The sequence below is a fragment of the Quercus lobata genome, chromosome 11 (genome assembly GCF_001633185.2).
Source record: "Quercus lobata isolate SW786 chromosome 11, ValleyOak3.0 Primary Assembly, whole genome shotgun sequence".
NCBI lineage: Eukaryota > Viridiplantae > Streptophyta > Magnoliopsida > Fagales > Fagaceae > Quercus > Quercus lobata.
Genome location: NC_044914.1, coordinates 4238267 through 4262351, shown reverse-complemented (window position 1 = coordinate 4262351; position 24085 = coordinate 4238267). Strand labels below are relative to the sequence as shown.

At 34.8% G+C, this 24085-nt stretch overlaps 1 pseudogene across 1 annotated transcript; it reads right to left on the bottom strand.

Moving 5' to 3' along the window:
• Positions 1-415: 415 nt before the first annotated feature.
• Positions 416-16325, bottom strand: LOC115969564 (annotated as a pseudogene). Its single transcript, XR_004087004.1, has 16 exons — positions 15661-16325; positions 14788-14934; positions 14620-14702; positions 14452-14509; positions 12331-12390; positions 11049-11178; positions 9099-9322; positions 8911-9003; positions 8763-8834; positions 7390-7422; positions 5214-5354; positions 4823-4879; positions 3206-3301; positions 1529-3122; positions 1242-1342; positions 416-810 (listed from the first exon to the last, which is right to left on the bottom strand). The product of XR_004087004.1 is annotated as a protein AAR2 homolog (transcript).
• Between the last annotated feature and the right edge of the window lie 7760 nt (positions 16326-24085).

The following is a 24085-nucleotide window of genomic DNA, read 5'->3' as shown; positions in this document are numbered from 1 at the left end:
AGATTAGGAAAGGTCGCAAGTTCATGATATGTTTATGCGCATCTGATCCTAAAAGTCGAAGTAAATTATGCTACAAGTATATTATAGCTGTATATTGGCCGTAAGTTTGAAAATTCACAATTTCACATTATATATCTGTACTCCAAAAAAATCAACCTTCATCTTCATTTTTTGTTTATACCTATGAAACCAATTACAAACTCGCATTACAATCGCTGCATAACCATGCCCTTAAACTTACCCCATTTGGCCTCTCATGCAGTATGTACCAGAATGCAGTGAAGCAAGTTTAAAGCATAATGGCAGCGTGGTTAATTAATACTGGCTGCCTTTATGTCTTACTCTGGTATAATCAGCTAGAGGGCAACCAAAAAAAAGAGCATTTCTCTCTGTCTCTCTCTCCCCACAAACAAGATGAAAGATTATTTGTAATATGAATTCTTTAATTTACAAAAGAACCCTCAATTGTCTTTCTAATCAAGGCAAAATTGTTTCTTTTTTCTTTTATTTTTTTAATTTTACACGTCAGTGATCAGTTTTTTAATCAGCAGTAACTTTTTTGTTTATGGAGGGATGGAGAGAGAGAGACAGAGAGAGGATGAAATCACATTTTCTTTTTATAAATAATGCTAAATTGTATTAGATAAGCATGATTGTTAAATATGCCCCACCGCATATCACCCATTTAGTTGAATTTTTCAGCTTTGAATGCAACTTGTGGATTGCGAATGTTATCCTGGCTTTGAATCAAACGAATCTCCAAACTACTTGATTGGTTCTATAGTCATTCAGTGTCCTCTGCAGAAGTGCCTGCAAGGATGGGAAACACTCCAACAATCAATTTACAATTGTGCAACAACTGAATCCAATTACAGATGGTAACTGCAAGCCATAGTTTAATAATCTCAAAGTAATGGTTCCTCTACAAATGTCTTCCTTTTCTTCTTTTACTTTGTAGGCACACAGATGCAAAAGTTTCACTTCATAAACCAAATCTGACGTTCCCCAACAGATCAACAAATATATGCATCAGAGAATGACTTTAAAGATTGATTTTAATGGTAAAACTAGTCAAAGCATGAAGAATTTAGATGCAGTAACCTTTTTTCAATAGGAATGGATAACGGGTGAAGCAAAAATTAAAGAAAAGCAAAAAAAAAAAAAAAAAAAAAAAAAAAAAAAAAAAAAAAAAAAGGAAGAAGAAGAAAGAAGGTGTCTGTATGTTTGCGTGTTAGTGTTACCCTTTCTAATCGTTGAAGAAGCCCTGTCTTGAACTGTCTCACACCACGTCCGCTCGAGCTTGGATCCAACCTGTGCACCTTTTCAAACGCATAGAATCGACCTTCCAAAATCACCAAATGCTTTCAGCTAAAAACAAACTCAAACAACCAAAAATTCATCCCTAATTATAACCCTATCTCTAAGAGCTAAGATAATACATTAGAGAATAATATGTGCATGCATGTATATATATATATATATATATATATATCGGGATAGAGATGGGGGAGGAGGAGGAGTAGATTACAGAGATAGGCAACGCGAGGGCGCTCAGTTTCGATTTCAGTGGCGACACGGAGGATGGGAGCGATGGAGGCGAGAGAAGAAGGAACGACCTCGTTGTCGAACACCTCTGGATGGCTAATGGTTTTATTCCCTTCAAAGGACCATCGGAGTTGTATGATTTTAGGGTAGATATCTTCAATGAATTAGTACAGAGGTCATTCTTTCAAGATGTCAAGGAGGGGTATCCCGGCTATATAACGTGTAAAATGCATGACCTTATAAAATGCATGACCTTATGCATAACCTTGCTCAATCTATTATGAGACATGAATGCATTGCAGTGGAATCCAGAAAAGATGTGAAGGTTGAAGGAAGGATTTTTCATATGTTTTTTGGCATGACCTCATCACAAGACATTTCTTTGAATGAGGACCTATGTAAAGTTCGATCTCTACGCTGATGCCTTGATACATCTGATCGTGAAGCTTCTCTGCCATTCATCTTAAAACAAAAGTATCTTTGGGTATTGAATTTTAAATTTGTGGTTCGGGAAGTACCGAGATCAATCAACAATTTAAAACATTTGAGGTATCTTGACATGTCTGGGTCTAATATCAAAGTTTTACCTGAATCAACAACCTGCCTCTTGAACTTGCAAACGTTGAAACTAGATGAATGCGACTCTCTTTGTGAGTCACCCAAAGGTATGAAGCACATGAAAAGCCTTATGTATCTTAGCATCACTGGTTGTCATTCTCTTACTCGTATGCCTGAAGGAATGGGACAATTAACTTGCCTCCAATCATTGAGCTTCTTCATTGCTGGCAAGAAAAATGGCTATCAAGTAAGTGAGTTGAAAGGGCTAAACCTTCGAAACAATTTGACAATAAAGGAACTTGATAATGTCAGAAATTCAGTGGAGGCCAAAAACACAAATTTGATCGGAAAACAAAACTTAATTCGCTAAGTTTGGTTTGGCGGAGTGACAATAAAAGCCATGTACCGGACCATGTTGAAGATGTTCTTGATGGTCTCCAACCTCATTCAAATCTGAAAGTACTGTCCATAAACAACTATCATGGTTCAAAAATTCTAACATGGATTCAAGATTCAGTTCTTTGTGATTTGCTTGAAATTTCACATCCCCCACATTTATATGAATTCTTATGGCACTCAAAAAATTGACAATTAAAGGATGTCCACATCTGGCGAAGCGGTGCAAGAAAGACAGTGGAGAGGATTGGCATAAAATATCTCACATCCCCAACATTGAGATTGATCCTTATTCAGAGATACCATCATCGACGGGTTGGGGATCGCTACGAAAACTGAAATGTTGCTAAGTTGGTCAACGCTGAGATGGCAATGTTAACACGCTTCAAAAAAAAGTCTTTTCTTTTTTTTTCATAATATACAAAAATACTTATATCTTCTACACCAATGAAAACAGAAAAGAATTTGCCTTAAAAATTGGCAAGAAATTGAAATATTGTAAACCAAGTTAGGTATCACTAAAGTTCGTTTACAATAATGGGATAGAGGACCACAATCCCTATCTTCAATTGCCGAAGTTAATTACAACTTGGGTCATCCAACATCTCTATTACTGGAGCAAACTACAAAGTTGAACAATGAGCAAAGATGAGATCATGAGCGAGAAAGTTCATAGATCAAATTTTTAATATGGATACACACTAACCTCGTCATCTTCTTCAAAGTATATTCCATCAACTGCACTGTCCAGCTGAAACTCCCACCCGAGATTGTTCTCAAGCAGCTCTTTAAGTTTCCTCGTCTATAATAATAAAAAGAGAGGACATTACAATTCGTCTTAATCAGCAGAAAGCAACTACTTGCAAATTGCAATGAAGTGAAAGCTTAACATTCCCTTATGGGAAGTTTCACTCAAATGAAGGTTCAACAAACTCGTTTCCTATGGCCCATGGACCAAGTGACTTCAACCAAAGCGTTAAAATGCATTAAAACTAATGTGGTGGCTCAAATCGAGTGTATTGGCCCTTACATAACATTGGGAGTCACAAACACAAAATTTTACCAGAACCAGCTAAAGCTACTACCATAGACTGTTGAAAAATATCAAATATTGACAACTATTGGCCTTTATACCTGATGGCAAATATTGACCACTATTGGCCTTTATATCATGCATTTCAGCCATCACTAGCCATTATAGGTATGGCATTGATATCACAAATTCATATCGGGCTATCGGTCACACGAAACCAAGACAAATCAACTACTTTCCAAGGTAACCACCAAAATTTGACTCTAGACTAAAATATGATATACACCCTTTAAGTTTGGGGTCGCTATCATTTTGTCCCTCGATGTCTTTTCATTCTTGCCACTAAACCACCAAATAATTACGCCCTTTTGAATATAAGGAGACGAAATTAACCAAATCACCACTGTGTATGGCCAACCTAACAAAAAACTTAAAGGCTAACCCAGGGAAAATCACTGCAACCACCCTGTAATGATGTCATATTTGAGTGGATTAATAGCGAAAATGAGACAAACCACGATGGAAGGGGCACATTGACATTGATTTCATACTTGAGGGTGTAAATTACAAATTCTCATTGTCGATGGACAGCAACCCCAAACTTACAAAGTGTAGATGGTAGTTTAGCCTTGATTGTATGTCTACCACCATAAAGCATATGGAGGCTGCAGTCATTGATTCAATCTTATAAAAATACGTGAGTTGTCTCTATCTAATAAAAATAAGAAAGTAAACATCCGTATTCAGGGAAATCAAAAAATGCATACTTCAATTTGCAAGATATCATCCTAAAACATACTTAAATTTTCAATATTCCATAAATGTATTAAGATCTAGCTATCCAGTATGAAATGAATCAAATGACACTAGAGATATGAACTTGTAACTGGTAAGAGACAAAAATTAAACATTCAAATTTAAAATCATAAATGATTGAGTTGGAATTAATGAGAGATTTCTTCTTTCTTTTTCTCTTTCTTTTTTTCTTTTTTTTTTTTTTTTTTTTTGTGTAATTGTAAATAACATGAACGAAATAATATTTGGTTTTATGAATGAAACAAATTTCCTTGACATGAATTTTCTATATCTATATGTAACTAGTTAAAGTAATAAATATACAACATCTAATTTGCAGAGTAAAAAATCCATATCTTATGCAGACCAAAACAGAGAATCAATTGCTAATAACTAAAAGGAAAGTGTATGAAGAGAAAATGAAAGCCTGGCAAGTTGCCCCAAGCCCCAACCAACAGAGAATCAAACATGAAGAAGCAGGATTAGTGTTCATACCCATGACAGCAGATGTCCATCAACAGATGAGGCATCTAGCATCAATGAAAAGAAGTCCTGCAATTCCATTCAGCAATTAGTCAACAATCTGTGATGAACTTACCATTTCTTCTTTAACAAGTAAAAATGTTACTATGGAAACATAATTCAATCAATGTGATTAAAACTGACTAAGCAATGTTTTTTTTTTCTTTTTAAGCAAGTTGCTCAAATTGACCAATAAATGTTGGTGAGTAGGTAAAGAGTTCACTCAATCAATGAAACCCTTGAAATCTGACTTGCCAATAAAAGTTATATCAACAAGGGAAATTGTAAATTTGCAAAAATGCCCGTTAAGCATGGTAGCACAATCATGCATTTAAACAATGACTTAGTAACCTCAGAGAGGTACCTTGCAAAGACGGTGCAAAAAGTTATCAGCAGATAACCATGAATCATCCAATAGTGCGGACACCCCGGTTGCTGCACCACTGGTATCTGTATGATCTTTCTCAAGCCCAAATTTCAGTTAATAGTAGATAACCTTAATGAACTGCATAGAATTCTATAAGTTGTCAGAGCTCTATATAAAACTAAACAGCAAAAATAGGACACTTGCATTTATTGAGTGTGAATCAGTATTAAATGAAGAAAGAAAATGCAATTTTAAATTGGCGAATTGCCAAGAGCCATGTAGCTAATTAGTTGGCACTTCCTAGTGTTTCCAACCGAAACATCCAGAGTTCAAATCACCACTCCCAAATATCAATGCATCAAAAATTTTAAAATTGGCAAATCAAACATACTAGGAAATTCTATGCAAGTTAACTACAGATGTTGCAAATATAGTCACAACCTGATAAACCAATGAAGCTTATTTCATGCCCAATATCATAGTTAAATACTTCAAATTATAAGGGACTACATAAGAAATAAAACCTTCAGCAAGAAGAGGACTTCAAAGAAGTAACTAAAATAAGAACTTTCGATAACACAAACATATAACAAAAGGCCAACTGAAACTGATTAAGCTTTTGAAAATTTGGCCAGACTATCAAACAACCTTATCCTTTCTTATTTAGTGTATCAATGTTATTATTAACGAAGTAACAAGGTCCTATAGTCTATCAAACAAAATGGCCCCACATTGAGCACAATGATGAAATGAAAAACAAAATCACAAAAAGAAGATAGTTGGCAAAGGGCCAGAGGCTTTGTAGGGTTGACTTGCATCTTGGATATGCCTCAATAGTTACATCCTAAGCTCAATGGCAGCTCCCAGAATTTTTTTAAGGGGTCATTAAAAAATTTAAATTGAAAACAAAATTTTATAAAAAGAGAACTTGAATATATCGAATTATCAACACAAAAAAAATAAATAAAAAAACACACACATGAAGTTTTACAATTTTCTTCTACAGGTTTTACAATCAATTGTCATTATCTATTATCAATGTGGGTAGGTGTGACAAGTTTGTATAATGTTTTTATTTGTATGTAGGTTGTCATTATCTATTTGTCATTATTTTTGTAAAAATATTTTTAACTAAATGACAAAACTCAACCCATTGGCACTTTATTAGTTGTTGATCCACACAAGCACACTTATCCATACATAAATAATACACTAAGTGTCTACTGACCAATCAAATGCTTGAACAATCAATCACTAACTCTTCTATTTTTTTTATTGAATGTAACTTTATAATAAAAAGTTATTATTACATAATAACGACAACAATACATACACACACATCTAACAAACAATAAGTATTTCCTAATTATTAAATTATAAAAAGTTATATTATATTTATACTATACACGCACACATTCACTCACCACAATTCACACAAGAAACATTATAACAATAAAAAAAGAATTTGAAAAATAATGCACACAATCAATATCAAGCACACTCACACATATATAATACAAATTTATGATAAAAAGAGAGAAACTCACAACTCACAAACACTCACTCTTTACTCTTAGAGGTAGAGAGACCGAGATAGACAAATAGAGAAGAGAGATAAGATGAGATAAGATTCATGAGACTAAGTTCAAAGATCAGATCAAATCAAAGAGAGAGAAATCTATGATCTATGTTGTTTGGTTTGGGGGTGGTCAAATTTGTGTTGTTGTTTGGTTTTGAGTTGGGCTAATATGCGATTAGGGTGTTCAGGGCGTTCAGGGTTTAAGTCAGGGTGTGCAAATTATTTTAAGATTAAATTAAACTAGTAAAAAAATTTTATATAGATAATTATTCTTCCCAATACCCCTTGAACAACATGTAGATCCACCCCTACCCAAGCTACCACTGCTCCGCATATTTAATCAAATAGTAAAATAGCCAAAAGTCTTGTAGCTCAACTAACACCTCTTGGTGTTTTAAATGAAAACAGCCAATGTTCAAATCCCCTTCCCCCATCGTAACTATCGAATAATCAAAAATTTTATTTAAAAAAAAAATTGAATTTTCATTTTAATTACCAAAATAATAATAATTTAACCAATTTCCCTTTTATTTGCCAAAAATAATAATAATAATAATAATATTTTTAAATAAATAAATAAGAAAAGAGCATTACCTTTGTGAATAGTTGAGTCCTTGTACGAAAAGGCTGCAAAAAATATAAACTTTCAGACACGCATTTTAACAAAAATAAAATCCTCCCAATATTTAAAAAATTAAAATAAAATTATTAAATATAAACCACATAGGACTCAAAGCAATATCATAATAATATGTTAAGTATATAGCTACACACAACCATGATATCACCCATGAATTATTTCAGAAACAAAGTAAAATTTTCTACAATAAATAGATATTAAAAATTTCCCCAACATAGCATCAACGAATATGTTTTGAGTTACCTCCAACAAAGATTATGCCATTCTAATTCTAACAATGATGGTATCACTATTCAATGACCAATGCTGCAATTACTATAATGCTGTTTGCAATATCAAATAGCAAAATTATGAAAGACAGCCTAGACTTCACCACCTAAGGGTTGTTTGGAATCATAGACCAAACAAGGATGCAATTTGCATGAATAAATATCATTAATCAAGTCTCAATAGTCTGCCTACAAAATAAATCATCTAGAGCTTTTATAGAGCTTCCAGAAAAATAAGGAGATAAAGACAAACATCCATGAAATGAATCCAAACCGAACTCAAATACTAAGCCAAATGCTAAACTGATCCCTACCTAAGAAGATGAAATTTAATCTCTATCATAACTCAAACTAAATAAATGAAAACTTAGAATATGAAGTAATACAATGAAAATCCAAAAGTAAATATTGAATTAATCTCTGGTTGTGCTCCTGCATCGTAAAATCTACAAACAGATTGATGTCCCATGATATAAAAGCACTGAAATGACCTAAAGTCCAAATACCAAAAGAAAATGATGTTCTGAAACTTCTAAGAAAAGTCAATTGTATGATAGATCATTTAAAAGAAAAGGTTTGCGTTCTAACCACATTTGTTCAACTAAATGACAAACGTTGAGGAAATTTGGCAATTTGCACCATCAAAACCACCACTTCGGCCCTAGAGCATAAAGTGACTTAGAATTCCTACACAAAGTAACAAGAAACTACATGGATTTGAGGTATTTTTAAATCAATTAATATTCCACACATGTTTTTGAAAATGAAGCTCTGAGATCAATGAAAACAATGACAATTGTGTGTATTTCAGGGTGATGTTTTCAATTATACCAAAAGATTAAGTCAAGTTTTTGGCACTGAAGAGAATCATCACATCATCTTTTGCATCTTTCTTTAAACCAAAGCTATGAAAGCATATGATGACATGTGGCACAAAAGGACCCAATATGCCTACACCTTTCAAGTTTACTCACAACATTAGGACAATCAGAACAAATTCAATCTCACAAAATTGTTCAACAAATCAATGGAAAACTATTAGCCAAATGAATACTTACAGCCTCAATACATCCAAATAGAAGGTTAACCAAAGCTTTCCTCTGTAGAAATCCTTCAAGTGATTGTCCCATCTGCCGAATTTTCAGATGTCATAAAACCTAACGGCAATTTCAACATAAAGAAAGTTTTATAAAGGTCTACACATACCAAAAATGCAATAAATGCAAATTGCAGCTCTCCAAGAAGTACATCTTCAGAACCTCCATAATCCTTTATCAGCAAGCTTTCTAACAATTGTGTCTGAACAGATGAGTCGAATTTAAAACCTAAATCAGCAAATGCTAAATGGTAGAAAAATCTGTTGAGGTCATGTCTAAGTCTCTAAGATCTCTTACCTTGTCAATATTCAAGGAAGTAAGTTCTTGCCCATGTATTCCTTTTTGTTTGATAACACGGGGAATTGATGTATAGTAACATCTTCTGCTTTGAGAATTGTCCACTGATGTTAAGAACTTACTAGACTTCATCTGCTCATCTACTGCTTTCTCCATTGCAGTTTTAGGAGTGTTTGTAACCATCCCTGATTCACATGCAACAGTGATCTCTCCTCCAATGGGTTCTGCATGTTGAATGAATCATTTAAATTTAAAAGTTTATGCAGAATTGACAATCAAAAGACACAAACCATAAATTCAAACAAAAACCAAGTCATAGTCCCAAAATTTAAACCAAAGATTCAAAGTAAATAAAGAATCAAGATAACTGAAGATAACTGGTATAAAAAATAAAATAAAATTCACGATCTAAACCAATCAAAACAATGATATAATGGTAGACATTAGGTGCAGTATAAACAAGAGATAACACTATTGAAGTTTCTAAGTGGCACAAGCCATTTATCTTACTAAAGCAACACTCCACCCAATCAAATGCCCTTTCTTTACACGTCTTGCAAATGTTATATAACAAACAAGAAGAAACTGGTGTCCGAGCCATAATAAACCTTCCCCCGCAAGCCTACATTCCCAACAAGCCACAGTAAGTTCTACCCCAAAATTTAGGCAAAAACCAATAAATACGAAATAAGGAAAAATCAAAGGATCAAATGACTTTTTAAGTGGGCAGTTCAAGAATACTTCTCCATCCCTCAAACACATGTAACACCAACACACAATAAATTTTTTCCCACACCACCAAATCCTAGGCTGTAAAAGGATCATTATAGAAAGCCCATCGCCCATTTTTAGTCCCTCATAAGGCGTAGAAAATAAAGAATCCATGTATATTTTGAGTGTTCAGTGTCAAAGTTCATATCATGTAAGAGTTACGTTGGACAAAGTTGAAAGTTGATGTATACTAGAATAATGGTTAAATGACAAATTCTAGACACATTTGTACCTTTGATACACTCAGAGGGATGGACTATGGAAACCTTTCAAGGGGGCCTACAAAAGGAGTAGAACTGTTTAAACATATGATGGTACAAATAAATTGCATAAAGCTTGGTAGGCCAGGATATTATTTTTAAAGGGCAAAATTAGAATAGTACCAAATTGTACTACTTAAATGTAATCTTTGAGGAGCTTGGGGACCATGGCCCTAGTATATTTTTTCCTGGCAACAGACCAAAATTTTCCATTCAACTTTAACTACTACATGTGCCTCTCAATTGTGAAACCACCAAGATATCCACTCACCAAAAATGACCAAAACCTCATATTTCTTCATTGTTGCACACACACCTAGTTAGTCTTGAACCAATCTCATCCTCCACCCTGTTCTTGAACACAAGGACAGAATACCTTTATCTCTCACTCTCTAGGGCATCTACAATAAACCATATTGGAAAACAGAACTCCTGCTAAGAAATGGTTAATTCTCTCTTCTTAGATGATAATTCCTCCACACAAAATGAAATCGATGAGAAAATTGCACACATCTATAGACATATAACATGTATCCCATAGCATGACACTGCTTTGAATCGTTGAAACTTTCTACTATTACATGGTTTCCAAGCTTTAGTTAGATAATTATGAGCTTAATTTCCACCATTTGCCTAGTGCCAGTCCATCTCAAAGTCTACCATTTTCCAACTTCAAAGTCTAGTCTCAAATCTGTTTAATCTATTTTTCATAAGAAACATAACTAGGATAGAAAATCAGTGAGCAAGAAGCATCTAAATATCACACAGCATGAAAAGAGAAAAAAACTAAAATTGATTGAAAAAGAAACATATATGGAGATGGAAAATAGATAATAAATCAAACACAAGCGACAGTTGTAAAGAAACTCATAATAGATTGCAGTATTAAGAACCTCAAGTGTAGTTTGATGGAACTTACCAATCCGTTCAATAATGCCCTTTGTAATGTAATTTGATAAATGCTTCCAATCTCCATACTGGCTTAGATTGCAAGGACCAAGTTGTCTGTCAAACTCCAAACTTTTAATTGCTTGACAATATCTCTCTTCCTTAAAATAGGAAAAGTGAGAGAGAGAAAAAACAAACACAGTTACAGATCAATAAGATTTTTAAATTTAGACCTTAGAGACTCAGCAGCATTCTTCACAAAAGCAAAGTTTCAAGCTTCAAAGTAGACAGCTTGGTGAAACTGAGTGGCATAATAGCTATAAATCTTGTAAGTGATCTCCTAGCAGAATATATTATGAGGGCTGAACATCCACTTGTATAAATTTGAACAATAGGATCCACTAATTAGGGGAACATAACCATGTGAAAGTATTATGTCAAGTTGGAATTCTCACTGTACTACACAATTTTTGTATTTTTGATAGTTACAATGAGAAAGGGGGAATTTGAACTCTTAATGTCTCTGTTGGAATCACCAAGAAGTACTAGTTGAGTTACAAGGCCCTTGGCACTCCACAACTTTTGTATGGTTAGAGTAGGTCAGAAAAATATTAGAATTCATATTAAGACATGTAACCTAATACATTCCAATAAAATGACATGAAACAGAAATGTCAGAAACGCCACCAAATGTAACTCGCGTTGTTAACTGTACACTAGCTATAATATGTTTTTGGGCAGTCATTTCTCAAGTTAACTCTGATTTAGAAAACAGATATTAACCCAATTTAAGGAAATAAGACAAGAAGAAAACCAATAGTGCAATTGCATTAAGCAATCAATTGACATCAAGTTAGTCCGGTTTTCAGATGTAACCATCCTGTCTGAACCCCTATTGGAAAATTAGTTGACAACTAAATCTTAAGTCAACTTTATAATTCATCTGACATACTTGGTCAAATGCTCAAATGTTTTTAAATAAAACCATCTTTTGATTTCCTTACAAGATTGCAAAGCTTTATAAGTATTTGATTGCAAAGAGGGGAAAAGAATCACGTTTTCCTAAAATGGATGCTTGATTGATTTTTCTTGCTTGGTAGCGCTTCCAAAATGCAGCAAGTTAGCAAGTTCTGTTTTACCAAATCCTAAAAGGGCACAAGTTCCCTAACTAATGTCAAGAATTAAGGCCACAACTCAAATCCACACGGGTTGCAAAATACATCAGTCTGACTCAGTTCCCATATTAGTAGCTATATGCATCAGGTACGAAAATAAATAAATAAATGGTATGTGCAACTAAAATGGTTACTAACCTCTTCTTCGGATACTTTGACCAATCTTTCCTGCTGTTGATCCCACCTACAAACAATTACCTGTTGCAGCCATTTACATGAGGAACATCATTCTTGGTGCCAATTTTCCAGCTCTTTTGAAAATAGCTTATTGTTAAATCTAATCAATTATTGGCAAAATGAAGTGGCCTTTGGTTAAATCTAATCAATTATTCTCCAGTTACAAGGGTGTATCACATTTTTAAAAAAGCTCGCTTTATCTAAGCTTTCATGCTTAAAAAGGCAAGCACACAATAACCTCATTGTTACAGAATGGCAGGATGCCAGTAGGAAACTATGTTGAAAATGATAACATAAAGATGTCAATTACTTGTTTCTATTTTATTCTCTCAGCCACAATTTTATACAAACTGTGTCAAAAAGAAGTTTTTCTCTCTCTTCATCTTTCTTGAACATTTAATAACATGGGCTGATTTACCTAATTATTTGTATAAAAAATCATGTTGGCCTCTTATTTTTACAATTCAAACGCACATTCCATCAAAGCCTCATTTCAAACATAGAGAAAATGGTTATTAATGAAATTGGAAAAGACCTAGATCCTCTATCTAGGAGCATGGATGCATCAAATGGTTTAAATGTACAATTAGGGTATGTTTTGCACCCAGAAACAGCTCCAACATGACCATATACAAGTCCTATACATTCAGATCATCGAGGATACTTCCGTGATACAACAAGGACACAGCCATGACATGTTTGGGGCTATAATGAAATTTTCTTAATAAGAACCGGGTTTATAAATACTCTTTAAAATACTTTGGGATTCAAATATTAGACAAAGAGGATATAACTGCTTTATTTTTAAAAAATATTTTGAAGTAACGAATAACACATCTAATGATGTTGCTTCAGGGATATGAATGAATAGCGTATGTTGTGGAAAAGAGAATACGTCATGAAAATAAACAAGAAGAGGCCTAAAGTATAGCAACGGGATAATATCTACATATGAGTAGATTCTATGAAGGAGTGAATAGAGTTACTATCAGTAAGACCCAATACAAAATACCACTCACAAAGAAAACTAATGAAGGATGCTTTTATTTGAGAAGATGTGCACTCCACATTTTCAAAAATATGCCGATTTTGTTCTCTCCATGTAGTCCATGTCAAACATAAAGGAATAAGATTCCAAATCTTCAAATTTGGTCCACGACATCGCCACCCACACAATAAATCGAAAACCTTTTTCAGTAAAACCCACTTAACCCCAAACATCCTAAAGATAAAACTCCATAACTCAAAATCTATGCTACAACAAATCAAGAGGTGATTCATAGTCTCCCGCTACGGTGGCACATACAACACCTACTCACCATTGAAAAGCCTACCTTGATGAGATTCTCGCGGAGAATTTTGTTCCGAGGTGCTTTGGTCCTCCATATGGCCTTCCAAGAAAAAAGGAATAGGGGCTGAGCCCTCACAATTTCTCATAAAAAGATCACAAAATGAACTCCCCATTACTTTTTAACTTCCACATCATCCTATCATTCCCCTCCCCAAGGGTAGTATGAGAGTCTAACAAATGGAAAAATGAAGCCACCTCATCAATCTCCCAATTGTTAAAATTTATTATAAATTCCACACGCCAATTCCTACTCTGCCCCTCCACCTGCCTCTCCAACAGTGATTCCACAGAAGCATTCTTATCTATGTTGTGGATATTATTCTAAACATAAATGCTAGCCCGAGATCTTTGTTCTTCCATATCCATTATTGGTTGTATATCAGTTTTAAGTAATGAAAAAAATAATGAAATACGTATGCAGAAATATACATTATTTGATTAGTCAATTAACTCACATATTATTATATCCGTATTGTATTGCATCTGTCTCTCATGTTGGTATCAATGCTACTTAGCCCTCTATTTATATCTGTGGATCATGTTCCAACTTGTCCGATGCACCACAAATCGACAAGACAAGACCAGAAGCACAGTTCCACAGCTAGATTAATCAAGTTTCTGTTTCCTATATGGCATTGACATTAAGACAGCAATAGATGGCAACTGTTATAAATTGAACAGACTATAAACTGAAGTAGAAAAGGCGGAAATAAAGTAAATGCATTTGAAACCTCAGAAGGAGCAGCGTGGATAAAGAAACCAATAATTAGTGAGAAATCCTTTCCATCTCTGCGTATATGCAACAAGTATTAGAAAATTGCTCTACAAACATAAATCGCATGAAAATACAATAACTAATAAATTACAAGAACATAAAGATTTCTGACAATTAAAGTGACCTGGTGGAAGAACTATAATAAAGAAAATGAGAAGCAGGAGGAATCATCTTGATGCCCTTAAAATCAGGCCCAACAGAAAACATCTGCCACATTGATTGATTGATGAATAAATATAAGTAAAACCAAACAGAAGAAAGAAGTAGAAGAAGAAGAAGAAGAATATAGTACCTGAGTATCGATGCCGACGAGAGTGTATTGAGGAACATCGAGGAGGAGAAGTGTAACGCCCTGCTTTACGAGCTCTAACGCTGTGTTCGGGGAAGGCTAGAAGCTTTTGTGAAATTCTTCGAGTTTGCCTATAATGAAATACCTCAACTGCATTGCATAATACAAATATCCAATATTCATTATTCATTGCTGCTTATCTAAGAGTCATGCATGAGAAGACAGTGAGTGAATTTGAGCCAATGCTTGTTTTTGTTATTTCTCCTAAAGTTTCCAAGAAATGTTGTTTTTGTGGACTCTAGAATCCAACGTGAGAAACAAGCACGCCATTTGCACTAATTAAATCAACAACAATATTCTATTAAACCATGCCAGAGTAACACAATATCATAAGGTACGTTAGAGTCGAATTCGAGGAGGTTAAATATGTAAAGAACATATAGGGGAATTTTTTTCCTCATAGTCAATTATTTTGGGACCCTCTTATCTAAAGGCACATAAATTCTAGAAATTATGCAGTGAGTGCAAAAGAATTAGGTCAGAAAACCAACATATTAGCCATTGAGACAGGGACGGACTCACTCAGGTGGGGGCCCAAGGGGGCCTAGCCCCCGTGGCCCAAAAAAAAAAAAATTAGTAGGTAAATTTTCAGTAAAAATATATATACATACTTGGGCACCCCCTTACCTTGCCCCCTCCAAAATCATGAACCATTAACTCAGCCCATGTAAATCTTAAAAAAAAAAAAAAATCAAATCCAAATTTTATTAAGAAAAAAGAAAACGAATGAAAAAAGAAAAATAAAAATAAAAATAGAGAATAGTCGAGACAGAGAAACAAAATTAATTCTTGCGAGATAGACCAAGAGGCACTCACGCCCGCGCCACCACGGGAGACCCTTCTTCCTGCCAATTGCTCGATCAGCCTAGCTCAACTTTGTTGCTCCAGCCTTCACAGTTCGCACCACCACGCGAGACCCATTCCAACTCGTTTCGTCTGTTTCAGTCAATTTCTTCATTTTTCGCCCATATTGAGATTTGGCCTTCTTGAACGAGTTGAAACTAGGGCAAACTTACTATTTACTTATGGTATTCTTTGATCTTTGTCTTACTGTAGCACAGAGGTGAAGAAGAAGATGCTGAGAAGGAGAAGAGAAGAGTGCTCATATTCACGATCAAATTAGTGTCCCTCGTGAGGTTGGGAAGCTATGGCTCACCGCGTCCCCTGCACCCCAGCAAGGCTCGGACCCAGCAGGTAGGATACTACTATGGTCACGGCCAGGTAAGATTGTCAAGTTAGTCACCCCCTACCCATTTTTTTTTGGTTCATCTAAAAATAAAAAAAAAAAAGGATTCACGGTCAAATGATGAAGACTAAAAGTATGAAAGAATATTTGAGTAAAGAATTAATTTGAGATCCTGGCATTGCTTCCTTGGTGAGAGACTGTGAGGAAGAAATTTGGTTGCGAAAATAGAGAAAAGAGATCTGATGGTAAAAGTAATACATGTGTTGAGCAGTGGAGAGATTAAGGAAACTTCTAGGAAACTTCCTACTTAAAAAATAATCCTATATTCTTCTTTATTTACAAGATTACCATAAGTAAATAGTAAGTTAAAAATCTTACGTAAAATGTGAATAAGATTATAAATAAATTTTTTTTTAAATCCCACCTTATTTAAGATTTCTAAAAAAAATTAAATTAAATTCATTATTTTATATAAAAGTAACAATTATTTTATATATATATATATATTAAGAATCTTGAAACACCCTAAAATGGGCAATAATAGATACAAGTAAAGAGGAACATTGATTCAAATTTTAAGGAATAAAAATGGTAAGGTTAGGAAAAGAGCTTGTAAGTAGTGCATAATAAATTCAGTGTCAAGTTCCATTTTCATAGATAATATATTAAGAAACAAAAGTATTTTGTGTCTTTTGTTTTTGTTGATAGATGATTACATGTTAAGAAACAATTATTTTGTATATTTGTATTGGTTGATAGTTTGTTAATAATATATGGATGCATATTTGAAGTTTTTTTTTTTTTTTTTCTAATCTCCTGCCCCCCCCAACTTGAAATCTCGAGTCCGTCCTTGCATTAAGACCTGTAAGTTTATATCAAAATCCTATCATGACTATTTATCCTAAGAACAAATTCCCGTTGACGCATCATATCCCAACATTCCCATTTATTCCCATCACACAGTCATCTTCCAAATTCTATTCCAACCAATCAATAATACAATGTGCAACTCTAAGGATATATCTCTGCCTATATATATGTCAATTACGCCGAAGGATTTAAAATAAAGAAAGACATGAAACTGGTATATATATAGAAGATCAGTGAAATTTGTCTATGTGTCTTGCATGAAGAGATAAAGTGTGGAGTTGAGCCAGGGATGACTTACCGAAATTTTCTGTGCAAGCAATATGCTTTTGCTCGGCCATTGGCTAAGTCTTTCTTGGCTTCCCTTCGCTCCCTGTATCTCTCATGCTAGGCCCTTGATAATCATGAATTTGCACTAGATAATATCTCTCTCTCTCTCTCCCAAAGACCCAAAAAAGATGAACTCTCTGATTGTTTTGGCAATGGTTAGGAAACCGCTTTTTATTTCAACTTGGTAGTCATATGGTCGATCTCATCCTAGTTTTAAATTAAATATTAGTGTAGTTCAACGAAAACAAAAGGTATAAACCCTTTGTAGTAGGAAAAGGATCTATTTGCAGTGAAACATAGAGAGGAATGGATCCTTTTCTTTGTAGAAGACTAGTCATTATGTGCAAACGTATTTCCTAGAACTCATATGAGGAATCGGATATCGACAAATGCCAAAAATAAAACATGACTATAAGTCTATAACGCTTTTATTTATTATCATTTTTTTAATTATTTATTTATTTATTTGAGCTTACCAAAAAAGGGGAGAGAGAGGACTCAAATGACCTCCGGTATTTATTTGAGCTTACACTGTCAATGATCCAAGAGGCTATTTGCAAAACATGATTCTAGTTACTAGAAAATAGGAGAGAGAGAGAGAGAGATGTAGCAAACCAACCAAAACGTTGAAATTTGAATGACCTCCGGTACTTATTATCAATACATTAAAATAATTTATTCATCCATTTTATATGCTTTTGCAAATGTCAAGGCTATAATGAAACCTATTTGCGTCGTGGAGGACTACAATTAATGGATTTTAACATAAGGCTCTTGTGCTCCTACAACAGAGGGATCACGATAGCAACATATTGGTCGCCCTTTTGTACTTCCAACAAAAGCTACAAATGCCAAAGTTAAGATCAATAGAGAAATATCGTCACAAATTGCTTTGAGCCTTCCATTTACACTTAATCTTGAACTTGTTCAACTAATATTTGGAGACTTTTTGTTAGTCAATCGTGGAATTGGCCCTAAGCTATACTTACACAGTACTTGCAAATACATGTATTGGGAGCGAATCTAAATAGGTGAAAATAAATCTTGATTTGGAAAATTTTAGAGTACACCAAAGAAATTTAGAAATATATGTTGAAAACCTCATGGTTTAATCATTGGAACAGTAAAAAAACCGAAAAAGAAACCGATTCCCAATTTCGATCAGACCAATTTTGGGTCTAATTTTTCACTCAACCATTCAGTTCGATCCGGTTTTTAAAATAGTAGAAAACCTACATAATAACACAATATAGAAGGTTATTAATACTTCTTTAGACACAATAACTTAGTTCATTAGTCCATATTTAACTTCCTTCTAAAATTGTTAGTACATTTGTATTTGTGTTTGTATTTTTCTTTTTGGAGAATCTAGTACATTGCTGTTATTTCCTTGTAATTGTATAATTTTTAGTGAATATGTAGTGTTAATAAATTGACAACTCCTTTGTTGGTAAGATCTCATTCTTAAAAGTAACGGATGTTGATTAATTAAAAATCAAGACATAAAATTGCCAAATGGACAAAAGTCTAGGCTAATAAAGTGTGGTTAGAAGAAATATAGATTACAAGATATTATATAATTAATCTGTCAGGTTTTCCTTATGTTTTAGGTATTTTATGGATTGTCAAAGGGAAAATTGTTAATGTTATGTGTCCATGAATGTTGGCAAACTATTCTCAAAATATGTGCAAATGTAACTTAAGTTGTAAGTATTTAGTGTCTTGTTAAGTGATTGAAGATCACATTTCAAGAAAATCACTTATAGAGATCACATTTCAAGACACAAGAAAATTCTCAAGAATTTTTTAAGAAACAATCGTGTCTGCTAGCTGCCATAACTGCAACTCAATTGACTAAGGCTCATTATAGATTGATTCATTCCTCAACACCAGTCGATTGGTCGAACCGCAACAAAATTGAGTTCTCAGATTTAGCCCCATGATAAAATTGGCCTTGGGATTTGTGCCATAGGGTTCCAGAAAGTAGAGAAGTTCATTGATCTTAGGTCATCATAATGATAGGGAAAACATAGAGAGAGAGAGAGAGAGAGAGAGAGAGAGAGAGAGAGAGAGATATTGTTGCAACTGTGTGCACTAAGGGTTTTGTTCTGAGAATCGTCTCCAAGATCGTATTGAAAGATCTTGAGGTTTTCAAACTGAAGTTGCAGCATAAACCTTCTTCAATCAAGTTGTATTGTTGTGTTTGACACGGACTGGGTCTTTGTGCATTGTAAAGATTCACAAGGTAGAAGAGTTCAATCATGTTGGAGTGTGTGTGGTCACACGAGTACATCCTACTATAGATAGAATTTCTAGGATCAGGTTATATTTTTATTGTTGTACTTCCACTCTACTATTTTAAATTCTTCCATTGGGTGGTATTCGACAAACCCACAAAGGGTTTTTCCGATCACTGTTTCCTTTCGTAACCACCATATCAATGTATCAAATTTATTTTTTGCTACATTATTAAATCATGCTATGGTTGTGCCCACTGTTCACTAAATTAGAATCCATTGCATAATTGATTTAATTAATCAAGTTGGCTAATTTAGATTAGAAGAAATCAAGGGTAAAACATTTTTTAATAATATCCAAATAATGATTTGTGAGAGATTGTTATTAATAGTATCTCCTCTTTAGGGAATTAGGTCAAATCACTATATCAATTAAATTTGTTGACCTCTTGCCATTGTTCATATTCACAAGCATGTATTGTTAGATATTTTAGAAAAAAAAAAAAAATACAAGCATTTAGTTAATTCAAACGGCTTCAAATGCGATATCAGTCCACTGATTTTTTTTTTTCTTTTCTTTTTGTGAAGAAGTCCACTAAAATTGTTTGTGTAGTTTATTTATTTAATGTTCATATTTATCCATCGTACATATGGCATTAATTTTATTTCCATTTTGTATTATCATTGGCTTTAGTACGACTTTGTATTTATTAAACTCAATAGAACCAAAATTTTGTCACTAGTTCGATATCTAGGGCCAATGAAGAAAGAATGCAAAAAAACTCCAAAAATAACAATAAAAAATGTATATCACTTGCAAAGACAAATAGCAGGCCCTTAGTAATATTAAAAGGTTTTCAAGGGACAAATTTTGAGATAATTTCTTGTGTATTCAATATTTTAATGCAGATCTTCAATACACGCATTTAGACACTAAAATTTACAATTTAATTACATGAATAAGGTTTTGATACGGGTTACCCAACACTCAAAATGAATTGACCCTAGGAGACTCACATTAATTGGGGGAGAATAGATGAAAAAAAAAAATTAATTCCACTTTTTAAGGCTTTTACTATCAACTAGGGTTATTGGTGCATCAATAAGTGCATGTATAATGCCTTCGAACTAGGATAGGAAGCCAATCTTGGTGTCCTTGCATATTCTTGAACTTGAGTCACAACCTTATCATGAACTCACAAATAAAATTCTAAGAATAAATTCTTGTAGGGTTAAGGGCCCAAATCATACATTGGGCTTTAGGTCCAGGGTGAGAGCATAAATGGTCCGAGGAGGAACAAATAGTTATAGGTGATTCCAGCTTAGAGTCTCATAAGTGAGGAATGAGTGGAAGGTAGTCCGAGGAGGGATGCCTCGTCGGATAAACTGGGAACAGCTCCAGTGTGTATCCTGATAATTAAGGTGACCTTCCGAGAAGCTTCAGTGACAGAGACGTGCATCATAAACGTACAAGGTTGAAGGGAATTCAGAAATATCTAAGGGAACTCAGAAATATCTAAGGGAAAGCTGCTACCACCACATTGAATGCATTGCAGAGGCTTTTCTGGCCGCATTTATGTGAAAAAGACCCCTGAACAGTGCTGCATTGGCTATCACAACTCACAGAAAGCCAAATAGGGTGTCTGATGGGATAGGCATTCAAGTAAGGACTCAAATGATCGACAAGTGTAGGACTAAGATGGTCCAAAGGGAGCTATATAATGTAAGAAACCCTCCATGAGCAGGGGATCGAAAAAATAGAGAAAGAACACTGTAGCAATCAAAATTGTATTTGTACCCAACTGTTATTAAATTATAAAAAAGATACCTTCTCGAACTGCAAGTACATTCATATCAGTATCTCTTATTCATGTTTGATTGTCATCTAACTCGATATTAGCCGTTGTTCAACTCATTGTGGCCTAGTTCTTTAACTCACTCTCTACAAATTTATTGTACTGGGCTAACTGGGCCAAAATCCCACACACCTTGGGCTTGGGCTACGAAACGTGATCTTACAATCGGCACCATCTATGGGCTGAAGAAGAGGCTGGATGATGCGAAGGGAAAATGGGTAGAAGAGCTGCCACATGTCCTCTGGACGTACAGAACTACACCTCGTAGGTCAACAGGAGAAACCCCCTTTTCAATGACTTATGAAGTCGAAGCTGTTATTCCTTTAGAGACTAGATTCCCAACGTTGAGGACAAGTTCTTTTAATCTGAGCAATAACAATGGGTTGCTTGAAAAGAGCTTAGACCTTATTGAAGAAAAAAGAGAAAGTGCAATGGTCCAATTGGCATATTACCAACACAAACTCAAGCAAGGTTACGATGCCAATGTAAAGCTGAGGCCATTAGTACCTAATGACTTGGTATTGAGAAAAGTTCTAGGTACGACAAAGAACTCGGCATGGGGAAAGTTAGGGCCTAATTAGGAAGGACCATATCGTATCACCTCGGTGGCTGGCATAAGAGCATATTTTTTGGAGGACTTAGATGAGCATGTAATACCACGCCCTTGGAATGTAAACAACCTGAAAATGTATTATTATTAATGAAAGTTTCCTTTGTCAATATATTCATTTGTTGTATAAAGGCATTGTACTTCCCATTACTTGTTCTTTATATGTGTTAAACAAAATTTAAGTCATGTCAGGCTCCTCGAACCACATACTTTGGTAAAATTAACACTTAATGACATCCATTCATTCTTTCCAAGTATTAAACAAAAACTTAGTCATGTCTGGCTCCTCAAACCACATGCTTTGGCCAAATTAATACGTGTTGACATCTCTACAAGTGTTTAAACAGAACCTTAGTCATGCCTGAGTCCTCGGACTAGATGCTTTAGGGAAATTAACACTCTTATGACATCTTCGTAAGTGATTAAACAAAACCTTAGTCATGCCTAAGTCCTCGAACCAGATGTTTTGGGGAAATTAACACTCTATGACATCTTTACAAGTGTTTAAACAAAACCTTAGTCACGCTTGAATTCTTGGACCAGATGCTTTAGGGAAATTAACATTTTATGACATCTCTACAAGTGTTTAAACAGAACTTTAGTCATGCCTGAGTCCTTGGACCAGATGCTTTGGGGAAATTAACACTCTATGATATCTCTACAAGTGATTAAACAAAACCTTAGTCATGCTTGAGTCCTCAGACCAGATGCTTTGGGGAAATTAACACTTTATGACATCTCTACAAATGTTTAAATGAAACCTTAGTCATGCCTGAGTCCTCGGACCAGATGCTTTGGGGAAATTAACACTCTTATGACATCTTCGTAAATGATTAAACAGAACCTTAGTCATGCTTGAGTCCTCAGATTAGATGCTTTGGGATTAACACTCTATGACATCTTTACAAGTGTTTAAACAAAACCTTAGTCACGCCTGAATTCTCGGACTAGATGCTTTAGGGAAATTAACACTCTATGACATCTCTACAAGTGTTTAAACAGAACTTTAGTCATGCCTGAGTCCCCGGACTAGATGCTTTAGGGAAATTAACACTCTTATAACATCTTTGTAAGTGATTAAACAGAACCTAAGTTATGTCAAGTCCCTCGAACCACATACTTTGGTAAAATTAACACTCAATGACATCTTTGTAAGTATTAAAGATAACCTTAGTCACGTATGGATCCTCGGACCACATACTTTTGGGAAATTACTATTCTATGATATCTATTTGTTTCTCAATAAGTATCAAGACAGATCTAAGATTATGACCAACTGCTCGGATTGGTGGCTTTGAGTAAGCTAAAATACTTAGCTATTTACCTGAGTGGTAAGCAGGATGATAGTTGTTTGTCCCTTTTATGTTTTACAAAATATATTATGTATCTCCATTATGCTCAACTTTCATTACGAAGGGTTCCATTCTCAATGCAGATATATGGTAAACCGCTTTATTGCTGGTACTTGATTAAATTGCTTGAAGTATTAGCAATGTATTATAGTTAGTTGTTATTAAAGACACAGTGGCAACTATTCAAGGCTATCCATGGTAATAAGGTTCCAGGCACATAAAGTAAAAGTGCGAGAAAAAAAGAAAAAAAAAGGGGGGCACTATTTTCATTAAGTAAAATAAAAAGTACATTATATACAAAGGTAGATTGTTATTATAGAAACAAAAACAACAAACAGAATAACAAAGGAAACTACGGGATGAATCCTAAGAGCTACTTCTTGGCCATGGGGGGTCTTCCTTTTGGCTCGGCTCGAAGGGAGGGACATCCTTGGCCTTGGGATCAATCTCTTTATTTTTGGCCTCAGTCTCTTGTGTTTTGGCCTTAGCAGCGTCCTTAGCTTCGGCAGGGGGCTTAGTCTCCTCACCCTTTCCTTTGTCCTTTGCCCCCTCAACCCCTTGGCTTTGATCACTAGCTCAACTAGGTTCTTTCGCAGCCTCAGGGAGGGTGAGAGCAGCCTGAGTAGTGGGAGGCTGCTCTGAAGACTCTGGAACTGTGGCAGAGGAAGAAGGGAGGGCATCCGAGACCGCACGGATATCAGGATGGTAATATGTCCTTCCCAGTTGCCTCCACTCCGAGTCTGCAAGGACTTTTGCGACGTTGAGGGCTTCTGCCCATGTCACGTCGCAATAATCCCTGCACA